The sequence below is a fragment of the Lycium ferocissimum genome, chromosome 12 (genome assembly GCF_029784015.1).
Source record: "Lycium ferocissimum isolate CSIRO_LF1 chromosome 12, AGI_CSIRO_Lferr_CH_V1, whole genome shotgun sequence".
Taxonomy (NCBI): Eukaryota; Viridiplantae; Streptophyta; class Magnoliopsida; order Solanales; family Solanaceae; genus Lycium; species Lycium ferocissimum.
The window spans coordinates 1,258,091-1,264,460 of NC_081353.1; positions in this window are offsets into that span (position 1 = coordinate 1,258,091).

Genomic DNA, 6,370 nt, shown 5'->3' on the forward strand with positions numbered 1-6,370 from the left:
ACTTAAAATTTTAAAGGGGGATGTTATACCCCGTATTTTTACGTTGGAATATTTTTAAGTTGGTTGCGACGAGTTATGGACAAGGCTATTTTTTTCCCACCTTGCCTTAAGGCATAAGTTGCTTATGAATTTATTGGCATGGAATATTAAGGAAAATTGGGGTTAAAAGTTAATTTTAGGAAAAGTCAGTATTTCATGAAATAATGGCCAAGTTGGCGCGGTGCGAGTGGGGCACCACCCATGGCTTGGCTAATTTTAATTCATCCAAGCCATATGTGGGCCATGGGACACATGGATGACTTATATACGAGCATATTGGATGACTTATTAATCACATTCTTCATACTTTCAAACCCTAGAAAATTCAAGAAACTTGGAGAAAAATAAAGAGAGGCCATTCTGCCATGGAACCGAGAATTTGAGCCCTCAAATCTTGATTTAAAAAAAAAAAAAATATTTTCTTCTAGCAAGCCCAACCAATTTGAAGGTCCTTATTAACGTGCTTAAAAAATTGACAATCATGTTGTTGCTTCATAATTTAAACTGACACGCTCGATCGCTCGTACCCAACCTCAGGGAAGCCGTGACTAGTGCCCGAGTCTGGCACTCGTACGCATCCGTCAACTATAATCATACCATAGCAAACATAATAAGAACTTAAACATACGGAAAGGCATGGCGTCGCATACATATATACAAATCGTACATAAGCCTGGGAACTCTTAAAACACAAACGCAACTGAACAGTGACTACCCACAACCCACACATATGTCTACGCTGCATTCCCAAGAGTAATAATTAATCATATGACAGGATCGTGGCCCCGCCTGCTCTCGAATAGACATAAACATATATGACAAAAGAGTCCGTACCAAAAATATGGGCCCTAACAAGGGAGCACTCCAAGATAAGCTTGATGAGAATCCTAAGCCGGCGTATCACCAAAACGTGTATCCGTACGTGTGTGTGTGTGTGTGTGTGTGTGTGTGTGTGTGTGGTACGAAACGCCCCCCCCCGAAGAAAGCGGGGCCCAAGACGAATATGACCGAGTATGTAAAGCATGGAATACAAGAACAGGATCATAACCGAACCGGCATTACGGGAACAAGTATGATAACCGTAAAATCAAATGACTTGCCTTAGAGACATATATCATGCATGTCAATATCATATCATCATGTCATCATGTCATCATATATATATATATATATATATATATATATACCCGGCCCTCTAGTGAGGGACTCGGTGAATAAGATCATCGTATCATCATATCATCATATCGTCATGTATCATATATATATATATATATATATATATATATATATATATACCGAAACCGACCCCTAGTGAGGACTCGGTGAATGAGATCATCATATGCCATCTGCCGCCATCCCCATATCATCACATCATACATATATATATATACCCCGCCCCTAGTGAGGGACTCGGTGAATAATGTTGAACTACACACGAATACATACCCGGCTCCGGGACTCGGTGAAAGACATAAAACGAGGTGGCTTGCACGAGCAGTAGTAGCGAGAAACCATATGCTCACACATCATCATTACGGACTCAACGGATAAGTAAGTAGTCGGCCTCGAGAGTTAAAACGGAAATCATATTAAGTTCTTTCAAAAAAAAAAGTCGTTAGGACTATACAAAGGAAAATCTCGGGGACCACGGATATGCATCAAACAATCCGGGCCCGCCCATGAAAGTTAACGTATTACACGTTATAGAATCATTTGCGAGCATATCAAAGCAATCGGTTCCGTCTATGAAAGTTACGGACATTTTTAACATAAAAATCCTTTTTGGAGCAAAACTCTTTATACCACATTTGAATTCAATCATACAAAGACATAAAGACCATAGTTCTACACACATTAAGAATGCTAACACTAAGAGGTGGATAAGGATCGTAAACATACTCGGATCATAAGGTAAGTAGTTACCGAGGATCGTATCATAGCTTACTTACACTAAGACATGCCAAAAGAAAGAAAGGGTAAGCTTCACATACCTTGTCCGCTTTCTAAGCTAATCCAAACTCAAGTCTAGGGCTCCCCAAGATCTACAATACGTCAATAAATACCAAACATTAGCTATAGGCACTTAGGAATTCAATCCTAAGTTAGCATTTGTCTACTAAATTTAGGCAAAGATTTCCCCCGTTTATATGCCTAGCCCGAATTCTCAATTTAGTAACTAACAACACCAACAACAATACCAATAGTATTAACATCATTTCCAATACTGACATATGCCATAAAAACCTTCCATTCGTTTTCTAAATTTCTCAACCAACCAAATTTGCGATATAACTATTTAATAATTTTATTTCCGTAAAGGAGTCGAAATTCATATGAACAACATCAATAACAACAGCCTTCACATTTTACAAGGTAAATACATTTATTTTCATCCAAAATTCTCTTCAAATCTCCTTCCATAATTCACAACACCAACATACGAATTTATCAGACTATTCTCTTCGTGCTAATCCGTTAAAATTCTAAATAAACTCGTTAACAATGAAAAGGAACCGTATTCATACCTTAAGCATGCAGCCCCCACGTTATCACTCTTCTTCTTGGTTGATTTTTAGCTCAAATTGAAGACAACGCACGTACAACACTTTTCTCTTCATGGGCTTGGAATCGGGGCTCGGATTTTGGTCAAAATTGGTTTTTCTTCTCTCAGGCTCTTCTCTCTCTCTTTACAGAATTTTCTGGTGTTCTTGGTCTGAAAAATGAGAGGCAAGGGCTGAAATTTCACTTAAATAGGCATGGGTCATGGGCCTAACCACGATTGGGCCCGATTTGGGCCTAGCCCATCGACCTTTCCGCCTTAAAACGTCCATATCTCCTTATTTCGACGTCACTCGTGGGCCCATGACCTATGGTTAGAAAGCTAATTCAATTATCTACAACGTCTATCTTTGGTATTTTTCCAAATTCCAAACTTATAATACCGTTTCTCGCCCTCGAAGTTCGATCACCCTAAAACGTTACTTAAAAATATTTGCTTGGAGGACTTCCACTTTGATTTGGCTCAGGGTCCTTCTTGAGTTATGTTTAACTTCACATATGTGATTCATACAAATTGTCGCATGTCCCAAAAAAATCTCGATGTGTGGGCCCCCCCTCCGCTTACGACTAATCCGACGTGCAAAAATACGAAATATAATACCATCAACGTGAGTTTGAATTATGTAGAGACAACATGATTGTCTATTTTTAAGCACGTTAATAAGGACCTTCAATTGGTTGAAAATCGCTAGAAGAAAATAATTTTTGTGATCACTATTCATGGTCTTCCATTTTAGCTTGCCTTGGCGAATATGGCTCCTTTGGTTTTCTCCAAGTTTCTTGAATTTTCTAAGGGTGAGAATGATGAAGATGATTTAATTAGTCATCTTCTAATCACATTTATAAAACATCCATGTGGCCCATGGCCCACACCCATGGCCGGCCACTTGGCCATTTTTATTTCATGAATTTTAACTTTCAATATTCACTTTTAACCCCAAATTTTTCCTTAATATTCCATGCCAACAAAATCATAAGCAACTCATGTCTTAAAACAAAATCGTAGTTAAAAGTCTCCACTTCGCCTCCCGGAATAGTCTTGTCCTTAACTTATCATGGTTAACTCGGATTGTCCCAATGTACCAAACACGGGATATAACATTGACAGTATTATATTTCGTATTTTTGTACGTCGGATTATTCGCAAGCTGAGGTGGGGCCCACACATTGAGATTTTTTTGGGACATGCGACAATTTATATGAATCTCATATGTGAAGTTAAACATAACTCAAGAAGGACCCTTGAGCCAAATAAAAGTGGAAGTCCTCCAAGCAAATATTTTTAAGTAACGCTTTCGGGTTATCTGACTTCGAGGGGCAGAAACGGTATTATAAGTTTGGAATTTGCAAAAATACTAAAGATAGAAGTTGTATATAATTGAATTAGCTTTCCAACCATAGGTTGTGGGCCCACAGGTGATGTCGGGATAAGGAGATATGGATGTTTTAAGGCGGAAAGGTCAGTGGGCTAGGACCAAACCGGGCCCAATCGGGTTAGGCCCATGACCCATGCCTATTTAAGTGAAATTTCAGCCCTTTACTCTCATGTTTCAGACCAAGAACACCAAAAAATTCTGGAAAGAGAGAGAGAAGAGCCTTGGAGAGAAGAAAAACCAATTTTGACCAAAATCGAGCCCCGAATTCGAAGCCCATGAAGAGAAAAGTGTTGTCTGCCGCGTTGTCTTCAATTTGAGCTAAAAATCAACCAAGGAGAAGAGTGATAACGTGGGGGCTGCATGCTTAAGGTATGAATACGGTTCTTTTCATTGTTAACGAGTTTATTTAGAATTTTAACGGATTAGCACGGAGGGAATAGTCTGATAAATTCGTTTGTTGGTGTTGTGAATTATGGAAGGAGATTTGAAGAGAATTTTGGATGAAAATAAATGTAATTACCTTGTAAAATGTGAAGGTCGTTGTTATTGATGTTGTTCATATGAATTTCGACTCCTTTACGGAAATAAAATTATTAAATAGTTATATCGCAAAATTTGGTTGGTTGAGAAATTTAGAAAACGTGTATGCGGGAGTTTTTTTTTATGGCATACGTCGGTATTGGAAATGATGTTAATACTATTGGTATTGTTGTTGGTGTTGTTAGTTCTTGAATTGAGAATTCGGGCTAGGCATATAAAAACGTGGGAAATGTCGCCAAATTTCGTAGACAAATGCTAACTTAGGATTGAATTCCTAAGTACCTATAGCTAATGTTTGGTATTTATTGACGTATTGTAGATCTTGGGGAGCCCGAGACTTGAGTTTGGATTAGCTTAGGAAGAGGACGAGATATGTAAAGCTTAACCTTTCTTTCTTTTGGCATGTCTTAGTGTAAGTAAGCTATGACACGATCTTCGGGGTAACTCTATTCCTATGATCCGAGCATGTTACGATTCTTATCCGTCTCTTAATGTTAGCATTCTTAATGTGGTAGAACTATGGTTTTCGTGTCTTTGTATGATTGAATCCAAATGTGGTACAAAGATTTTTGCTCCAAAAGGATTTTTATGTTGAAAATGTCCCTAACTTTCATGGAATAGGAACCGGATTGCTTTGATATGCTCGTAAATGATTCTATAACGAATAATGACTTTAACTTTCATGGGCGGGCCGAGGGGATTGGTTTGACGCATATCCGTGGTCCCCAAGATTTCCTCGTATAGTCCTAACGGCTTGTCTTTGAAGAACCTAACATGATTACCGTTTTTAATTCCGGGAGCGTCGATTACTTACTTATCCATTGAGTCTGTAATGATGATTTATGTGCATATGGTTTCTCACTACTCTGCTCGTGCATGCCTCAATGTATCTTTCACCGAGTCCCGGGCCGGGTATGTATTCGTGTACGGACCGCATTATTCACCGAGTCCCTCACTAGAGGGCGTAGGGTACGTATATATATATATATATATATGATGATATTATGATATGATGATATGATGATGTGATGATATGGGGATGGCGGCCGGGATGGCATATGATGATTCTATTCACCGAGTCCCTCGCTCTAGAGGGGCGGGCACGGTATAATATATATATATATATATATATATATATATATATATATATATATATATATATATGATGGCATAATGACATGATGACATGATGATATGATGATTTTATTTACCGAGTCCCTCACTAGAGGGCCGGGACACGTTATGTATACGCATATGTACTACATGATTTTGACACGCATGATATATGATTTAAAGGCAAGTCTTTTGGATTTTTTTTTGGTTATTATACTTGTTTCTATAAATCCCAGTTCGGCTATGCTCTTGATTCTTTGTATTCCATGCTTTGCATACTCAGTACATATTCCGTACTGACCCCCCCTTTCTTCGGGGGCTGCGTTTCATGCCACGCAGGTATATCCCCATTGACGAAGCTAACTCAGAAATCGGCAAAATTTCAATGGACTGATGCTTGTGAACGTAGTTTCCAAGAATTAAAGGACAGACTGACTTCGGCCCCAGTCTTGACACTTCCAGAAGGGCTAGATGGTTCTGTTGTATATTGTGATGCCTCTGGTGTTGGGTTAGGATGTGTATTGATGCAGCACGGTAAAGTCATTGCCTATGCTTCAAGACAGTTGCGGAAACACGAGAAGAATTATCCAACCCATGACCTTGAGTTGGCTGCGATTATCCGCACACTAAAGATGTGGAGACACTACTTGTATGGTGTACATGTTGATATCTATACGGATCACAAGAGTCTCCAAGTATATTTTCAAACGGAAGGAGTGAATCTACAACGAGATAAAAGTGGT